Source organism: Felis catus, chromosome D1 (genome assembly GCF_018350175.1).
Source record: "Felis catus isolate Fca126 chromosome D1, F.catus_Fca126_mat1.0, whole genome shotgun sequence".
Taxonomy (NCBI): Eukaryota; Metazoa; Chordata; class Mammalia; order Carnivora; family Felidae; genus Felis; species Felis catus.
Window position 1 is genome coordinate 88577408 of NC_058377.1, and position 20582 is coordinate 88597989.

The window sequence follows — 20582 nt, forward strand, 5'->3', positions numbered from 1 at the left end:
GAGAAGACTCAGGAGCAAACCGCCTTATCCTAGACTAGAAACCTCCCGTGGGAAATGTGCTTCCTCCCCCCCAACCCCCCACTCATCTTTTGGGGCAGCACTGGGATTGGGTTTTGAATCAAATGAATGTGAGTTCCAATCCTGAACTCCCCCCTTATAAGTTCTGTGGGTCGGATAAATGTCTTCCCTCTCTAAGCCTTGGGTTTTTTCATCCGTAATGATCTGGCAGGGTTTCTGTGATGATTAAGCAAGATAATAATGATTATGATTCTTGTTTATGATCATTATCATAATTGTCAATGTGCATTGAATTATGTTTACATTTATAATACCAGTTTACAGATACCCTGTGAGATACAGAGCAGGAAACAAGGGTTCAGGGAAGCGACACACAGACGTGTAATGAATATTCATTTTCTCAAGATAGTATGTGCAAAGTCATTCCACTTCAGCTAAATTGGAAAGCGTGTGGAGATAAAACAGAAAGGACATTAGGAAACATGAATTGTGGTTTTATCTAGCTAGCGGTCCACACGTGAACCTTACTTTTTTCTTGCTTAGCAATCTGTATTTCCTAAAATTATTACTCGTTACTTGAGTAGTATGAAAAAAATCATCATTGGTGTGGAGAGCTATGAGCAAATTCTCTCTCTTCCCTTTAACATGCCAGCTGGTAATGTTCAAGACGGCGGTGTTCTGGAAGCTTGCAGCCTCTAGCCATTTTGGTGTGTAGCACAAATGAGAAATAACTGTTTGTTTCAGCCTCTGAGATTCTGAGGCAGTTACCCCTGCATAATCGAGCCCATCGGAACCCATAAAGTTGGTTTTTGCCTTTCAGATCCTTAATGTCTTTGGAGAGGGAAGTAAAAACTACGCACTTAAGAGTCAAAAATACCCACAAAACGTTATACAGAATAGTCATGATGGAATTAACTGTAAATGTCAATAGCTTGGTGTGTATCCTTCAGACATGCCCACATAAACATACTTATAAATGGGTAAGCCTCCAAAAAACAACTTCTTTTTACGAAGATGGGATCATGTTTTACAGGTTATTTTGTAATCTGACTCATTGACATTGGTGCGAAAGGGCAGTTAGCTGTCATAACACCGTAGAAGGCAGGCATTGTCCCTTCTTAACAGATGAAGAAACAGTCTCAGAGAGGTTAAGCCACCTTTTTAAGGTTACTCAGCTGATAAGTGATGGAATTGGGACCTGAAGCCAGGTCTCTCTGGCTCCTCAGAGTCAGGCACCGGAGACAGTGGGCATGGCGGGGACCCAGCCTTGGAGGTGGGAATGCTCCGGAACAAACGGCAGCCTTGGCTGACTGAGCTTGAGGGCTGAGGTGGGAAAAGATGGACTCCAGCTTCAGAAGACTTTGGGCTAGGAACTCCACTCCTACTCCAAGGCTGAGATGAGATGATGGGGCAGAGGGTGGGGTAGGTGGAAGAAAAGTTACAATTCTCCCTTAAAGTGATTTCACCAGCACTGAACTTGAATTTCACTCATCCACGATGGTCCGGTATGTCGGCGTGCACCTAGCGAGACCCAAAGGAAGGGAGACACAGCTCCTGACACAGCTAAGAACAACAGGATCCATTACAGGGCAGTACAAGGTTGATGCTTGCATGTTGGCTATTGGCAGAAGGGGGGAGGGTGAAAAGCAGGCTTGCGCACGTAGGGTGTCACAGACCAAGTTCGAACAACCCCAGCGCTGCTCCTCCGTATGAGATACCGGGCAAATCACTAAGCTCAATTTCCTCCTTTGAAGAATAGAGTTAATAGTGTCTGTTTTGCAGAATTTCAAGGACTGGGAAACAATGCAAGTGGGAAGTCTAGTATGGCGTATGGTGCATAGCACATGACCCACAAAAGGCAGTGATGGTATCTCGTTTTGAGAATAAGTGGTTGGTTTTGGGCAAATAGTGCCAGACTTGAGCATGGCTGCGTGGAAGCTGCAGGCTCTCTGGAAGACAGGTGAAATACAGCTTAGGACCGTGGGGTGGTTTCCAGAATCTGCCCTCAGGTAAAACCTCCTCTACCAAATCAGCACTTTTGGTAAGGGCTTCTGATGGAAGATGACCTCTCTGTGACCTCCAGGCTCAATGCCTGGATGCTTCTTGCAACAGCACAAGCAAGCCCTGACTCACCGACATTATGTGGGCGGCTGGGACCCTTGCGGCCACCGCCAACACTTAATCTCCTGGCCACCTGCAGCCAGGTCTGTTCAAGCCTATGCTACAGAAAGCCAGAAACCATGAGCTTCTAGAGTGATAAGTACAAAGAGGTGGCCTCTTGGGGAAGCCTCCTTCAAGATTGGCCCTTTCTTCTTTACCCGGGATACTCAAAATAACTTTTATTGTCGTCTTTCCTTACTACAAAAGCAAAGTAAGATCATTGTGGAAGACACAGGCAAGCAAAAGGAGAAAAGGAGGAAGAGGAAGAGGAAGAGGAAGAAGAGGAAGAAGAAGAAGAAGAAGAAGAAGAAGAGAAGGAGAAGGAGAAGAAGAAAAAACCAAATATTATTCTACCCACCCAGAGATAACCACTCTTAACTCTGGTATTTTCCCTATCAATCTTTTTCTGAATATATGTGTATATATATATATATGTATATATATATATATACACATACATGCACAAAATAGTGTATATTATAAAAGTCTTTCCACATCAGGGGACACATTGCTTTCAAATAATTTTTAGAGACCGGATGGTATTTCGCTGAATGAGGGTACTGCGCACACGTTTAATCAGGGACATATTTCGTCTGTCTCCAGTTTTTTGTTTCATTGCAGTATTTCAGTAAATATCTTTAAGACTGTATCTTTTTCTCCCACGTCTTGTGTTATTTCATGATTTCTAGCGGCAAGGTTTCCTATCTTCCATTATTTTCTTGGGATGGATTCTAGCAGCAGTGTTGCAGCGTCAGAAAAGGAAACACATTTTTCAAGACAGCAGCCTTTTCATGTTGACGAGATTCCTTTCCTGTAATTTCAGTGACTGATAATGAAAAACACGTCTGGGAACCACAGCAGAAGTGAGTGCTGTATCTTAACGTTACCGAGTCTCTCGCACGGCGCGAGTGTTCCAAACAGCCTTATTAAAGTGGTATTTCCCTTCCGGCTTCAATGGCAACGGTAACAACTAATATTATTATTGTACTTGCTGCTATTATTACTGTCTTCTGTGCTGTTTTCCTGCTCTGAGATCCCCTCCGGTTGGGCTCAGGAGGGAGACGTGGGTCATTTGCTGAGAGCCCTATTGACCTCCCATGGAGCATAGCACAGACATTCTAGTACATTCCTCACCTGAACAGGTGCGGTAAGCTTTTCCTGACCCCACAGAGCCCCTCAACTCCAGACAATAGGTCTTCTATACTGTTTGCCCAGTGACACCTGCAAAAGTCTGGTGTTCATTGTTATTCCTTGTCTTGGCAGGCTCATCTATTGAGTTTGGCTTCTGCTGACTAAAGTCAGGGAAGCTGACCCAGTGGAGGAGAGTAGCTTGAAAGAAAAGTCTTAGTGTTCCTATATGGCCTGAGGGCTCCATGTGAACCTGTCAAAATAAATCCATATGAATTAATCATCCCAAATCAAAACAAGTCCCGGCACTGAGCACAGCACACGGCACATCGTATTAGGCACTTTTCTGTGAGCGTTTGCTAAATGAAAATATGGCCGGTGGATGAAGGATGCATTAATTATCTCTTGTCTTATCTTGCTATAGATGGCATGCCATGTATCCAGAGTCAGATATTTGTGTCTCCAGAAACCCTCTCACAAGAGGGTTGGAAGATCATGCCTCTTCTATAAAGTTAAACGCATGCCTATTCTTCACCTCTCGGGCAGACGAAGAGCAAAATGCATGCTTGTAACAAGTCCCATGAAGTTTATAGAAAAGAAAAAGATGAGCTGCCAACTATGAGTTGGGTGGGCCTACGATAAAAATATTTTCCGATATGTATGGTCTCAAAAAAAAATCGCTTCTCAAGCAGCTTTTCTTGGGAAGCTACAGGAGGATGTGTTTTACCGAAAAGGGGGGAGCAAACCAAGCTGTGGAATCTAGTATCCAGGGAGGGAGCCCAAGAGACAGGTGCAAGGGATTCTCAGGATGACTTTGAAAGAAAGATCGTAATTCTAACAGCATAGCAGACTTGCAGAGTGACCCGCTCAGACTGTCGAAGCACGACCCAGGGTCTCCAGGAGGGAGGTATCTGCCCCCCTGCCCCCACAAAGAAACTGGAATCCTGGAAGAAGTTTTTTTTTATAATTTTTAAAAAATGTTTATTTATTTTTGAGAGAGAGAGAGAGAGAGAGAGAAACAGAGCATGAGCAGAGGAGGGGCAGAGAGAGAGGGAAACCCAGAATCCGAAGCAGGCTCCAGGCTCTGAGCTGTCAGCACAAAGCCGATGGGGGCTCGAACTCATGAACCGAGAGATCATGACCTGAGCCCAGGTTGGACGCTTAACGGATTGAGCCACCCAGGCGCCCCACTGGGAGAAGTTTTATGGCTCTGTGTGAGAGGTGGGGGATGAATTAATGTTAGGTATGCAACGCGGTGATGGAAAAATGAGACAACTTAACTATGGGAAAAAATATACAAGTAAAGAAATCTAGCCATAGTATGTTACATGGCTCGTCTGTGAGCCACGTTTTCACTGATGTTATCAGGTAAAGAGGATTGGATTATTAACAAAGTATCGATGTGTTGCATGTGATTGAATGGGGAGGCGAAGTGTCTGTGTTGTGGTGGGGGGGGGTGATGCAGGAGGAGCAAAGGAAGGTTGTATAAAGAGCTGGATCCTTACCCCCCATCACAGAAGAACGAAAGATAAATGTCTCCGATTGAAAAATCAAGAACTAGCAGCATAAGCCTGTCATTTCAAGATAGATAAATTCCCAAGAAATAGCTAAAAAGGTCGAAAGTTATTGCCTTCTAGGGGAGCCGCTTAAGGGTAGGAAGGAGGAGAGCAGGTGCGGCTGGTTTTCACCGTAAGACTGACTTTCCAAAACCGATGCACGTGTATTATTTCAAAAAACTAAATTGGGGCGCCTGGGTGGCGCAGTCGGTTAAGCGTCCGACTTCAGCCAGGTCACCATCTCGCGGTCCGTGAGTTCGAGCCCCGCGTCAGGCTCTGGGCTGATGGCTCAGAGCCTGGAGCCTGTTTTCAATTCTGTGTCTCCGTCTCTCTCTGCCCCTCCCCCGTTCATGCTCTCTCTCTGTCCCAAAAATAAATAAACGTTGAAAAAAAAAAAAAAAACTAAATTAACAAAAAGGGCCAGAGGATGAGTAACTGAGAGAGTTGACTCAGGCTTCTCTCGGGGGCTTTTGGTAGCTAAGCCTGTGTTTTGAATGATTTTGTTTTGTTTTATTTAAATTATGTTTTCTATTATCACGTTGCTTTGGGGATGTTCACCGAGAGAAAAGGGGTGGCCAAGAAGATGCAGCTCTTCAACTCTTTCATTGGTTTTATGTGTTAGCATTCCTGGTGAGATTTCATTTTAATGAAAAGATCAGTCGCTTTGAGGAGCCTGGGTGACTCAGTCATTTGAACATCCGACTCCTGATTTCGGCTCACGTCATGATCTCACGATTGTGGGACTGAGCCCTGCATCAGGCTCCATCTGAATGTGGAGCCTGCTTAAGATTCTCTCTCTCCCTCTCTCCGCCCCTCTCCCCTGCTCGTGCATGCTCTCTCTCTCGAGAATAAAACATTGTTTAAAAATTAAAAAAAAATAAAAACTAAAAGAGCAATTGCTTTAAGAACTTTTTTTTTTTTTTGAGTTAGAAGGTACAGACCTAGACGTAATTTTCCAGGGATTTCTCTTGATAGCCCAGTGGGTCCATTTGCCAACCACAGGGTCTCCCTTACAAGATGAATGTGTTGTCCTCCACGCAGAAGGACCCCTCTCTCACCACAGGGGCCTTGAGCCTTTCTATCCAGAAGGAAGAATGGATTCATGATGCACTGTCTGCATCATTTTATTTATTCCTCTCTAGGACCAAAGGTCTGTGTCTACGTCTGGAAATAGGAGCATGGTGTGATTCCAGAAAGAGACTGAGCTAGCAGACGGACCTGAGGTCATGAGCTCGCACTCTGCCTCAGTGTCCTACCACCCTACCCAGCTGAGCCACGCCGCTGTGAGTGCAAACCCAGGAACACGCCAACATTGCTCCCTAGCCACAAAAAGCTAACAATCCTCGCATCCTTGTAACTTGCCGGGCAGTGTCCTGAGCACTTCACAAGCACTGACTCCTTTCTTCATCCCAGCCACACCAAAAGTGCTATTCCTCTTCCCATTTTACAGATGAGGAACCTGAGGCACAAAGACGATGAGTAACACGCCCGGGTCACGTGGCTAGCAAGTGACAGATTTGAACCTCCTCAGATGAGCCCAGAGCTCATGCTCTCAACAGTTTCACTCCTTCCTCCGTGACACGGGCTCCGATATTCCTTTTCCTTAAATGCGCCCATGCACCCTTTCGCGGAGACCTTCAATGAGGTAATTCTATGCCCTTTCCCTTCTCTCGCCTATCTGGTTGGCTTTTTATTAAGCTGGGGCTTCAGCAAACATCAGACTCCCCTACAACCAAAGCCAGGAGAGAAATCCTTCGTTGACAAAATGTCTGGCACACACAGACAAGCCATTTGGAGCCACCGGCAGCAACTGGACACCCGTGTCGTAATGGTTTGGAATCAAGAATTTAAGTCTCACGCCCAAGGGCTGACATCCAGAGCAACCGCTCACCGATCTCTGTACGTGGTGCTTGGGCAGGGACGTGAGGGTCTGGATTCCTCCTGGAGAGGCCACTGGAAGCCAGAAGCCCCTCCACACGCAGAAACCAGAGACTCTCCAACCCAGCCCCAGACATACTTTAACTGAATGGACCCCGGCACTCAGTGAGGGGCAGAGCACTGTGGCTAGGGGGCGGGAGGGGGGGCAAGAAGGAGGAAGGAGGCAGGAGGTGGGCCCTGCCTCCATGATCCCCCCCCCCCCCCCCCCCCCGCCATGCCCCTGTCATTCACTGCAGCCTCGATGAAACCTCTTTGTATTTCTCTGACATGCTGGGCTTGCATTCGCCTCCAAGGCTTTGCACCTGCCATTCCCTAGGTCTAGAATGCTCTTCCCCTGCCTCCTTCCCCTCGCATGGGGTCTCACCTCGATGTTACCTGTTCAGAGAGGCCGTCCTGTCCCCACCAATGCAGAAGAACTACATATCTCATGCTTGTTTCTTCCCCATATCCTGTTTTGGGGAAAAAAGCGCTTCATAGCGCTGGTCACTAGCTGCATTTATTTATTTTGTTTCTGTATTTATTGTAGGCTTCCTCCTCTGCCATGAGAGCAGGGACTTTGTCTTGTGTCAATTGCATTACCGTAGGGCCTAGAACAGCGCTGATAATAGAGCAGAAGTCCATGCCCGTTCCTTGAAAGAACAAAAGGATGAATGAGTGGATGGTGTCCACAAACTAGATAGACGGGAAGTCTCGGTCTTGAGCCCAAGGACTCTCTAGTGGGGAAATTACTGTCCTCGTTGGACTTTATCTGTGATCTCCATTTCTAGTCTTCCCTTCTGCTTACCCAGCATTGAAGACCTTGCTTCCACACTCGGGCAGAGGGTGTGAAGCCTTCTTATTGGGAACGTCTGACTTCTAGGGGATCAGGACTATGACCACGTCTGGGCAGCGGGGGGTCTGAATCCCATTCGGGAGGAGTGAGTTGGGGGTCAAGGCCGTCCTTCATGGATGCCTCCCCAATCTAATGACTATGTAATCCCATGACAACCTGGCCTATGTCGTCGATCCTGGGCTGCCCATTCAGTGCTTTCCTGACTTCTGTTTTTCTCTTCAGAGGTCTCTGGCTAAGGACACCTCTAAGCTGGTGAGCTGGGTCAGGCATCTCTCGAAAGGAGGGCTGAAACTTATTCACATGCGTAGATGGTCCTCTCACACTAGCCCCACCGTGAAAACACTCATCTCTAAGACATTCCCGCGTTGACCGGATTATGGGGACCATGATAGTAGGGGAGTCAAGCCTGGCTTCGGTGGGGCGTTCAGCTCAAGCCTTCTCCTTCCCTCCCCTCAAGCCGCACCCCGGAGTGGTGCAACCCCATCCTAATGGGTCACCGGACTGGTGAAACCTGAACAGTTGGAGGCCAAGGGAAGCACTTGATGACAAAAGGGTAGGGAGGTGAGCCAATGGAGGAGGAGTGGGGGCTTTAGGAGAGGGCCTGGGAAGGGAGCGGGCCAGGGAGAAGAACGGGGGCTATTTATTTTCAAATGGAGACGGATTTTATATTTCAGCCCCACTTTTTATCATAGTGAAATCTTAGGAGGTTCATGTGAACGGGGCCCTGTATTCATTGTTATGCTATTTGGTTTTGATAAAAAGTGGCATTGTACAAGATGTTCCTTGGCCACGTCAGACCTCGCCGCGTAGCTAATGGTGGCATAGAGCCATACCACAAGTTGTGCAAGGCAGGGGCAGGGAAAACAGAGCTGCTTCTGAGGGATTAAGGCCGGTATTTCAATTTGAACTTTAAGAAAGAGATTGAAGGAACAGGAGGAATAGTAAGAAAGAAAAAGCAAGAGGGAGAAGGGAGAGATGAAAGGAAGGAATGTAGGAAGAAATGAAAGGCCAAAGGCAAAAGAAGGAGAATGGTCCCATTTAATGGGGGATCTTCTCGTCAAGGAGGAGAGAGCTGGTAGTTTCGCAAAGAGATGATATGCCTTTGCTCTTTTTGCAACTTTCTTTCCTGCCCACCTTTGTTCCAAAGCACTGCTGTGTCTCTAAGTGTGTTCCTTTCTGAACTTCTTTCCAGTTAAGAGGAGGAGTCAAAAGGTCCGAGGTGCTTCTCTCGGTGTTGTGGGCTTGGAAGAGCCTAGCAGTGTACTTTCATCAGCTCCCAGACCCGGACTTTTCCCCTCACCTAAAGCTAAACCCAGGGCTGGGGTGTTTGCTTGCAAAACTTGTGGGTCATTGTCCTACAAAAAAACGACTTTATTTCTTAACCTGTAACTGCTGATGTTATGCTTAAGCAATGAACTTAACAGTCCCTAAAAAAAAAAAATCTGACTCCATTTCTAAGGAAAACTCAACCAAATGGCTTCCCCCTTGTGCTGTCCGTAATGACCATGATCTGATTTGGAAAGAAATCAGTCTGCTCGTAGTCAAATCCCTAGAAAGCCCTGGAGAACCGTGCCCACACCCATCACACGCAACGGAGCTATGATCCGCCAATGTCAATGGCTGGCCGTTGAGTTGGGACATGGTGGCTTCCTCTTCTGTTGTCCCCAGCAACTGTGCAGCATCTGGTGTGCCCCTTCCCTGAGCAGATCAGCGTTTGCTTAAAGAAAACACGTCCAGGACTTCTAGCTCCTACTTTTACCGGCTCCACTACGTGGTTACAGTCCTACCACCTTGACCTAAGTGTGGCTTCCAGATTAGACAAGGCTTCTGCACACGCCCAGGCATGCTGCGCAAGGCCCCTCTCTCCCACCTCTATCTGGCAAACACCGACGCATCTTCCAGCTTCAATTGCTCCGTGTGGCCTTTCCAGACTCCTCCCTGGAAGAACCCACCCCGTCCTTCTCTAGCCCTCGAATGTACCCTGAACAGACTTCTCTCATAGCCCCTGTGCCTCCTTCCCTTCACCTGGAAGCTCTTTGAGCTTAACGTCAATGTCTGTTTTATTTCTGCATCCCTAATACCTAGCGCCTTGTCTGGCACCCAAAGCAGATCAAAAACTGATTGTTGAATGAATAAATGAATCAAGGAAAGAGATCTTCAAAAACATCTACTGAGATATTTAAAAAAGCAAGAGGCCAGTTTTAGCATTGAGTTATTTTACCTTTGTTATAATCGCAAAATCATTTGAATTCTCTTCTAATGAATAACCAGCACCAGCAGGAGGCAACAGTCCTTGCCTGTATGTTGTATGTTTCAGTAGACATCGAAAGCTAACCAAAGCAAGTCTTGCCTTTCCATTCCAGAGGCAGTAAGTAGGATTCTAGAAGTTGGGAGTGTGAAGGGTTTTAGCGGAGCATCCAGTCTTACTCCTTGAATTTACAGATGAGGAAACTTAAGCTCAGAGACATGGGAGTCTTGCCCCTGGTCACCCAGCAGGTGATAGTGGAGGCGGGATTCAACCTCAAGTTGAGAGCTCAGCCTCGTGAGGCTGCAGGAGAACCGTTTCTGAGCAGTTCAAGGCCAGCCCACCACAGTGTCTGGGTCAGGTTTACGTGCGTGCAGAGGCTAGCACCAGAGGTTGGGGACAAAAGCAATTAAAGAAATTTCCGAAACCAAGCAACTTTCAGCTGATTCTGGGAAAAGGGAGAGAGTAGCTGCATATATGACTGGCCCAAGTACTTTTTTTTTTTTTTTTACCCTCTTAAACAAATACTTGTGCACATCCAGAAAACACCATAGATGAAATTGCCATTTTAATTCAGTATGCATCCCTTATTTTTCACTTTGGTGTTAATATGATGGTCTTTTAAGGTGCATTAAAAGATTATGCAGTTATTCTAATGAATTTAGTATTTCCTTTGTCATTTTCCACTAAGTGATAAATATTAAAACAATTCATGAAGAAATTTTCAATTTAAAAAAATTTTTTTTAATGTTTATTTAATTTTGAGACAGAGACAAAGCACGAACGGGGGAGGGTCAGAGAGAGAGGGAGACACAGAATCTGAAACAGGCTCCAGGCTCTGAGCTGTCAGCACAGAGCCCGACGCGGGGCTCGAACTCACAAACTGCGAGATCATGACCTGAGCCGAAGTCGGACGCTTAACTGACGGAGCCACCCAGGCTCCCCTTTTTTTCAATTTTTTTTAATCCAGCATTCTGTAGAATTCTTGTTGACTATGGGGGCACCTGGGTGACTCCGTTGGTTAAGCGTCCGACTCTTGATTTCTGTTCAGGTCATAATCTCAAGATTCATGGGTTCAAGCCCCACATCGGGCTCTGTGCTGAGCATGGAATCTGCTTTGGATTCTCTCTCTCTGCCCCTCCCCTGCTCATGCTCTCTCTCTCAAAATAAATAAACTTAAAAAAAACCCATAAACTATTTCTTTTTCTTAAGTCAGTTTTATTGAGATAAATTTAAATACAGAATTCACACTTTATAAGTGTGCATCTATAGAGTTTTTGAGAAATATATACATGTATATATAAATACACTACAACCAAAATACCAAATATGAAAATATTTGTATACCTGCTCATGGTCCTTTATAGTCAATCCTGTGCTCTCAACCCCAGGTGACCACCAATCTGTTTCATGCCCTTTTCCAGAACGTCTCCCAAATGGAATCATACAGTACATAGCCTTTTTGTTCTGGCTTCTTTCACTTAGCGTAATGCTTGAGAGATTCATCCTTGTTACTTACTTTTGTGATCCCACTTCACATAATGAGGAAACCAAATTCCAAGCTGCTTAAGTGAGTCACTCGCCCTTGTGAGCAGTGGAGTCAGAACTCCAACCCAGCCAGCCTGATTCCAGCCCCGGTGCCCTCATTCAAACTCCACCCCTCCGTGCCTGGGGTCAGGGCTCCCCAGTATGTCATCACACACTGCGGGGTCTTGCTAAATGCTTCACTCATTCGGATTTTCCCCCACTGTACAAGCACGATGTCTGTTTTACATACGGACGCCCCAGATGTTGTGCAGAGACATGAGCCTCTTTTTTTTTCATTTTCAGGTTTGACCAGAAAACGTTCTAGTTATAAAGCCGCGGCGGAACAACTTGGTCAAGGAAAATGAACTGTTCACTTGCTCCTGAAGGAGGGGTGTTTGCCCCCTGGCCCTGGAGTCTGAGTCCCAGGCCTTAGGCCCTGCCTGCCAAGCAGTTGGAGGTGAACGAGTATTCACCGAATGGTGACGACTATTCCTATCCAGTGATTAGCTCATTCAGTCCCTTGCTAGCTGGGTGACCTTGAGCAAGTAACTTAACCTCTTGAAGTCTCTCACCCATAATACAGGGCTCAAAAATGGGGTGTTGAGTACTAAGTGAAATAAGGCACATGAAGCCCAGGGCCCAAAATCTAGCAATACCTCCCCAGCATGAGGCCCTTCTAATTTTCCTTTTGTCACAATGGCCACTTGAATTGAATTAAAGTTCAGGTACGGGGGCGCCTGGGTGGCTCAGTCGGTTGAGAGCCCGACTTCGGCTCAGGTCATGATCTCACAGTTTGTGGGTTCAAGCCCCACATGGGGCTCTGTGCTGACAGCTCCGAGTCTAGAGCCTGCTTCCGACTCTGTGTCTCCCTCTCTCTCTCCCCCTCCTCCACTCTCTCTCTCTCTTTCTCTCTCAAAAATAAATAAACAGATAAAAATTTCTTTTTAATTGAACAGCAAGTGCTGCCAGGGGGTGGTCGCCATAACGCACAGCTCCTAGGATATACCATTGTCTTGGCTGTCACTTCGAATCATAGCCCTGGAGAGGTGCAGGGCGGGGCACGCACAGCCTATGGGACAGCCCCGGCTGCCCAGATGAAGGCGAGGGCTCTCCTTGGCAAACTAGTCATCAGAAAAGAAACGCTTGACACCAAGCAGGTTCCTAATAGATAGCTGTTGGATTTTTTGTTAAGTGAGCTTGGCTTTCTGTTGGTTCGAGCACTCACCCAAGAGTTTACAGTCTGAGACCAAGACGTCTGTGCTGGAGAGATAGAAAACAAGCGGTCACTGTAAGAGCTGAGGTCACCAATTCCACCTGAGCTCAGCAACGTACCCCTGCTGCCCAGGCAGAGAGCCGGTGTTGCTGAGTTTGAGGAAGATGAGGAGGAAGGAAGAAAGTCACATGACTTCCTCTTAGTCACAGGGGGCTTCCTAGAGGAGGTGTGCTCCTCAGAGAGCTACGAGAGTGGGGGAAGGGAGGCACTGATGAAGCCAGAGAACTTTTCAACACAGAAACACAGTGGCAACTGATATGATAATTTCAAAAAAGGAGAATCGTCCAGGATTCCTTTATAAAGAAGAGGACTCTCCTTGTGAAGAGGAAGAACGAAAGAGAATTCCTCTACCCTTCTTCCACTTTGTACACGTAACCTTCCCTTTCTGTTCATTCATTTCCTCCTTCAGTCAGAGATTCTCAGACTTTTCCGCGAAAGGGACCCTGAGTGTCTCAGTAAGCTTTTCAGTGTCCTAAGGCAAAAGAAATACCTCACAGTTAAATTACAAAGTAGTTAGGCACGTACAACTTCATAAACATTTATGTGCTAACAACCTAGTAGGTGTTCAAAAAAATCACACACATACATTGAAAGAAAAAAATGTTTCATTCTTTTTTTTTCTTTTAATCTTTATTTATTTTTGAGAGAGAGACAGAGCGTGAGCAGGAGAGGGGTAGAGAGAGAGGGAGACACAGAATCTGAAGCTGGCTCCAGGCCCTGAGCTGTCAGCACAGAGCCCCACGTGGGGCTGGAACCCACGAACCATGAGATCATGACCTGTGCCGAGGTCGGACGCTCAACCGACCGAGCCACCCAGGAGCCCCCCAAAAATGTTTCATTTTCACAATTACTTACTGATGAGATGTATGTGCCTTTTAGGCACGGCACAATTTCTCAAACTTGGGGATCAGATAGGGGGCCACCCCCCGAATTCTCTATTCCACAATGACTTCCACAAAACCCAGAGTATTGGACAATCTGAGATCTCCCACGTGGAGGCAAGACTGCAGAGATGGGGGGGCAGGGGACTCTCCTGACCTAACATCCATAGGAAAGTGGCTGCAGGCATTGGTCCAGAACTTCAATCACGTTAAGACTGTCGAGGTGATTCTTTTGTCCTTTTCTTCTTGTTTGTAAGCTGGCTGCTATGGTCCCAAATATCAGAACAAAGCGGGAAAGAGGGAGGAAACAGTAGTGTCAAACTCATCTGATCCCTTTAAACAAGGAAGCAAGAGCTATTTCAGAGACGGCTTCCCACCCCAGAAGATGTCCCCCAGCAGATATCCTGGGCCAGGAACTGTGTCGTATGCTCATTACTGACTGCAGGGAAGGCTGAGTAAGTCAGCATTTAGCTGGGCACAAAGTACTCCAAGTCAGGGCTCAGTAGCAAGGAAGGAGGGGTGGCTATGGGGTGAACGAACAGTCTCTATGAGACAGACACACTTACTCCTCCAAAGATCAGTAGGATAAGAATGAATTCCTACTCTCAGTCACCTCAGGTCTAACCTGGAGACAAATGTGACCTTCTCCAAAATTTTGACTACCATACAAAGTGATAAAGAGGCACCTATTGCTGTGGGAAGGTACTCGATTTGCCCGGGGAGGGTCAGAGAAAGTTCTAGAAAGCAGCTGACCACACCGTAACAGAAAGACACTGAGGAGGAGGAACAGCAGGCACGGGGGCCCAGGGATGTGAAGGAAAAGATGTAACATGATCTGAGTAGTCCATGATCTGGTGTCCAGAGCCCAGGAGGGATGGCGGGAGGATGGCGATGGCAGGAAATGGTACGGAACAGATCATGGAATCAGCGAGGGCTGTGCATGCCCCTGGCTCTGTGGAGAATAGTGTGAGAAGGGTAATGGACATCTACCACTTTTCTCTTTTCCTTTGGGGAAATGCTCCTCGCACACTCTGTGCGTCTGCCAATTACATGCTTCAACCTTCCATTTCCTGCCAGTGGACCTCGACCCAAGCAGAACCAGAGTCGTTTGTAGGGGGATTGATATGGATGCTGAGTACGACTCCGTCCTAAGGAAGATATAAACCTGGAGCTGCTATAGCCATATTTTGCTCCTGCAGAGAGAGCTTTGCCTGGTGGGGGCGCCGGGGGATGGAGGCAGAGACTGGTGAAATCGCTCTAACATCCGGCCGGGATCGAACAGAACTAAAACCACCAGGAGTTACTTAAGCTCATAACATGTCTGTTTCTAGGTAAGCCAGCTGAAGCTACTTTTTATGAGGCTAGTTTGAGTTAGGTTCTTATCTCTTGGCAGCTGGAAGGGTGTTGACAGAAGGACTATGATTTGGAAGCAGGACAGCGCATCGGGAGGCTCTCCCCACATTCTCTTCTCATACCTGGCTACAGGCTGTGGGGTTCACAGGCTTCAGGGCCAACTGCCCTGGCTGCCAGGGAGAGAAGCCTCGCTTCCCCGGAGATTTCCACTGTCCCCATCTCAGCCTCCATGTGCAATCTGACAGAGGCATTGATTCTCGCCCAGCTGGCTAGATGGCACCCACTTCCTGTCCTGCAAACCTGGGCTGCCTTCCTGGGCTGTTATCTGACTCCACTATCAGCCCGTGGCGTCCAGGAACACATCGGACTTCTAGGAAAAACCATGTTCTACAAGAGCAAGCGCATGCAACCAGAGCTGACGGTAACTCTAGCAGCCGCGCACACAATGAAGCCCTGGACTTTATTCATGGCCTCTGATGTTCAGGAGCCAGGCACGAGCTCTGGCAGTCAAGATTAACCAGGGCGTTTCTGAGCTGGTAACTCAAACCGTCCCGGTCCGAGGCTGTAGGTAAGACCTATCGTTAGTTGCAAGGGGTTTCACCTGCAAGGTGTAGCGCGTGCTTCGTTACGTCCCAAACCGGCCACTTAGTAGCTGAATGAGCCTGGGAGAGTCACTCCACCTCTCCAAGTGTCCACTTGTTTCATTTTATAGCAGCATGGGAACAGTGGTTGCTAACAGAATTGAGCGCCGACTAGGTATCAGACATGCTAAGTACTGCACACGCAGTCACTTCCCTCTGCAAGAACTGGCACATTTTGAGATTTTAATGTGCGTTTGTCATTGTTACCTGTGGTACCATGGGGACCGACAGCTTCAGTCTTCTCTGCCAATGAGGAAACTGACATCAAGAAGCAGTGACTGACTTGCCTAATAATCATACGGCGTAATCAGTGACAGAGCAAAATCTAGAACCCAAGTCTCATCCACATTAGGGTACATATCAAAAAGCCACAAAAATTATAGGGTATCTAGAAATTATTTGATCTAGAATATACGTAACTTCTATGGAGAAAACTTTATCTCATGAAAAACATAAAAACCGATGTGAGTAAGTGGAGAATAGAGCTATTCTATGCTCTTGAATGGGCAATTTCACACTATAATGGTAGTAATTATTCTCAGATTAATTCTTAAATGCTAATCAGAAACCAGTTGGGCTTTTTGAGGAACTTGAAAAAGGAATTTTAAAATGTCTTTGGAGGAAGAGAGGGCCATGAATAGCTAAGTTAACTTTAGAAAAGAAAACTAGGGGAGAATTGCCTTAACCAGCCATTGAGATGTATGACAAAGTGATTGTAATAAAAAGTAGTTGGTATTGGTACAAGAATGGACAGATCGGTGAAACATTGTAGAGAGGAGACATTCAGACCCTAATATATGGCACAGAAGCCATTGTGATCCTGTAGGGAAAGACCAGACTGTGTAGCAGAGGAAACTCATTCACTATTTGGAGAAAAATAACATAGGGTCCCTACCTAAGATGGTTCTGGGTGAATTAAAGTTCTAAGTGTGGAAGTAAAAATGTCAAATGTTAGAGAAAGAAAAAAAAAAGCGAAACATTTTTGTGACCTAGAGGAAGGAAAAGGCTTCATGACCAAAAAGAAGGATTACTTTTCAACAAAGAACATGTGGACAAAGTCACTAGACAGATGGCAGGAAAGATAAAGATTTTTGTCGTGTCTAAAACTGAACAGGCATTTACAGATAGCACTATGATTTCCTGCTACCCAACGAGATGAGGAGAGCAGCCCCTGTGGGCAAATGGGAAAAGACTGCCTAATGGGTAATTAAGAAGAAACCTTACAGATAAATAGATAAATGAATAATGCTCCAAATCATAATAGTAAATGAAAGTTAAAGCACTAAGACGTCCCTTTAACCTAGTGACCAAAAAACGGGAAAGCTGTAAAATGCAAGTGTTGCATAGGTACAGGGATAAAGGAACCCACATGCACTGATGTGCACTGATGTGCACTGATGAGAGTGTTAATCTGGATTAATCTGAGTTATTTAATGAAATTAGGGCTATGCATGCAGCCGGCATCATCCAGCAATCCCACTCCTGGGCATAAATCCCAAAGAAATTCTTACTGAGCTCTGAGAGTGGTAGACTTTATTATTATTTGCAATTAGTTGCCGCCTTTCCCCATACAGGGTCGTCCACTCACCTCCACACGCTTTCTAGCGCCTGTCTGCAAGACGCTGTATTTCTCCGCTTCCGGGTCAGACTCAGCCACGTGACTTGCTTTGGCCCTGGAACCAGGCGTGGAAGCTCTGCGTGCGCTTGAGGCGGAAGCTTCAAGCGCTGTTGCTGGTTTCCTCCAGCTCTTTTGCTTTTTTTTCTTCTTTTTTCTCCTGCCAGGATTAGGGCTTGTCCTAAATAAGGGCTTTTCCTCAGCGTGGACGCTGCTCTGAAGACGCAGGGAATAGGAAGGAGCCTGTTGCCAGCAGCAGGAACCTGTGGCGTGACCACGAAAGGAACCTTTGTGGTTGTAAGCCACTGAGGTATTTTGTTTTGTTTTCATTATAGCAGCAGAACTGACTAATACAGGGATCTGTGAGCTAATTGTTCATTGTGGTGCGGTCCCTCGTGGCAGAGAGCTGGGGGTGGCCTCGGTGCATATCGCTGATCAAACGGGGCACACACTGTGGGGTATTAGGCGGTCGTAACGTGCAAGAGAGTATGCGTTCCCATAAAAATATGGATGAACCTTAAAAATACAGCGCTTGGTGAAAATACGAAGAAATGGGATCCTGTGTGACCAAGGAACATAACACAAAACTACGTACTTCGCACAATGCACCCAGATGAAACGATGAAGACATTGGCGTGATGTCTAGGGATGAGAGAAAAATGGAAGTGGGATGTGGAGATAAATGTCTGATCCGTTACAAATTTTAAAGAGTATCGTGAAAAAAACAAAGAAAGAAAAGGGATCCACGGCGAATGACAATCTGTTCAGTGCTTTTTCTCTCCTGTTCTATTGCTTCATGTATTATTCACGCTCTCAGAAAAGTAAGAATACCTGAAATCACAAATTGCTTCATATGTTTTAACCTCAACTTTTCCTCTGACCCCTAAAGGACTCCGTAATACAAGGACAGCGGATGTCACACTTCTCATTTAACACACTTTTGAATGGGGCTAGAGTATCCGATGGTTTCGCTGGAAAGAGATTAATAGTGACTCACCTCGACGTAGCACACGGTATGTGACAGGTATTCTGAGCATTTTATAGGTGTTAACATATTTATTTTTTTAATGTTTATTTGCTCATTTTGGAGAGAGAGGGAGTGGCTGAGGAGCAGAGGGAGAGGGAGAGAGAGAATCCCAAGTAGGCTCTGTGCTCTCAACATAGAGCACCACACGGGGCTCGATCCCAGGAACCGTGAGATCATGATCTGAGCCAAAATCAAGAGTCAGACGCTCAAGCAACTGAGCCACCCAGGCGCCCTACGTAATAACACGGTTAAGTCTCACCACGATTTCCGGGATAGTTCCTATTACTATCATTGTCTCCATTTTACAGCAGGGGAAACCAAGGCACAGTGCAGTGACTTGCCGAACAAATAGTATGTGGGATTTGAGTCTGGACATTCTGGCTCTGTAGTTAAGATGATATCATATTTAAAACCTAAACTGAGGGGCGCCTGGGTGGCTCAGTCGGTTGAGCAGCCGACTTCGGCTCAGGTCACGATCTCGCGGTCCGTGAGTCTGAGCCCTGCGTCGGGCTCTGTGCTGACCGCTCAGAGCCTGGAGCCTGTTTCGGATTCTGTGTCTCCCTCTCTCTGACCCTCCCCCGTTCATGCTCTGTCTCTCTCTGTCTCAAAAATAAATAAACGTTAAAAAAAATTAAAAAAAAAAAACCCTAAACTGAGACAGTTTTTTTTTATGTTTATTTATTTAGTGTGTGTGTGAGAGAGAGAGAGAGAACACAAGTGGGCGAGGGATAGAGAGAGAGGTGGAGGGGGACACAGGATCCGAAGCAGGCTCCAGGCTCCAAGCTGTCAGCACAGATCCCGATGTGGGGCTCAAACTCATGACCGTGAGATCATGATCTGAGCTGAAGTTGGAGGCTTAATAACTAGGGTGTTATTGCTAATTAGTCCTGGACTGTATGTGTGCACTAAGGTATCCTGGAAGAGCCGGGACACATGATGCCCCGTCACACCCAGCTTCCAGATGCTCTGCTGTGCTGCCTCGCAGAAGGAGGTCCAGGCTCCCTGAATTCATAGGCAAGTGCCCTGCATCACAGCAAGACTTTAAAATCTGATCTTGCCAGTTGCTAGGAAAAATAACAATAGAAGTTGGCATACTGGGTATTTGAAAAATGCAAATGGGGACTGTGATCTGGTTTCAGAGCTAGAAAGTGGTTGAGTTGGGCCCTCGGGGACTCGGGTTAGAGTTGTCACTAGCAGGAGGACAAAGCCCCAGCCAGCTTTTGGCTCTATGTCAAAGGAACAGAATAAAGGATCTGAAGACATGAGCTTTCTCTCCTGATCTGACGCTAACTGGCCTGCTTAGCAGGAATCACTTTCCTCTAACACAGTCTACTCTGCCCCTGTAAAATGAAGATATTTCTATTCCTTTCCTTTCCCAGCCAGTCACCTCAGGAAGTATTAATTACGCTGTAATAGTTACATTAAGCTGATGCTTACAGAGTGGCAGTATTCATTCATTTGTTCCTCACAAGAACTCTATGAAGCCAGTATTATTATTATCATTATTATATCCATTCTACAGATGAGGAAACTGAGGCTAATGGATGTTCAGTGCGTGCGGAAAGTTACACATTTTGTAACAGATCAAGGCTTAATCTGCCTTAGAGCCAGTGCTCTAGGATATGTGTTGACTCTCTATGTGAATTTAATTCGTCGGTTCTCCTCCACCGCACAGAATTCTATCTGGTAGACAAAATGGGATCAATATTCCTCCTTCTAACCTGTGTATGAACAGGCAGCAGGGGTGATTCCAAAGATGAGCTTCATTTCCCCCTCAGTTTTCGGGAAATCTATACACTTTCAGACTTGAAATATTTGCTGATTGGAGTAGAAACAAATATCAAGAGAACTGTTTGGACATTTTTTTTTTAGTACAGACAGAAGTGGGGATGAATAAGGAAAAGAAAGTCTCCTCTCAGGAGCGAAGAAAAGAAGGTGCCCTGATGTAGAGAAATTGAGTCACCGTAGCTGGCATGAGATCAATGCACCATGCTGGTGAGAAACGCTCCCTCTCACAACCCGGGTAGCTATTGACTCCGGCAGCCCAGAGCCCTTGGGCATGTTCATCAAATTACTGGAATTATTAACAGCTTCTTGTTGGCAGTTCCGAGGAATCTCATGCGACTCCAGTCTGACTCCTGAAGCTCGAGTCTTTATTAACCTGCTTTTGAAGATGGATAAAAAATGAGAGGACTTGACATGAGAATTTAAAGCACCTTAGGGAGAACTTTTCCTTTGTCAGGCAGCGATGGTCTGCCTCCATCATCCAGGCTGCATCTAGGGAGAGTCCAGAGACATCTGCGTCCTCTCGCCTGGATGTGAGCCTTTGCTCCCGCGTGATTCACACTGAAGACAGACCTTCGACTCTCAACTCTTTGTTCGCTTCAT

General features: G+C 46.4%; 1 long non-coding RNA gene across 1 annotated transcript in view; it reads left to right on the forward strand.

The window, feature by feature from the left end:
* The first annotated feature begins 17206 nt into the window (after window positions 1-17206).
* LOC123380565 overlaps window positions 17207-20582 on the forward strand; it is a 29248-nt gene continuing 25872 nt past the window's right edge. The window contains exons 1-2 of the long non-coding RNA XR_006586507.1: window positions 17207-17477; window positions 18057-18180. This is a non-coding gene — a long non-coding RNA (uncharacterized LOC123380565). The remainder of the gene's footprint in view (window positions 17478-18056; window positions 18181-20582) is intronic.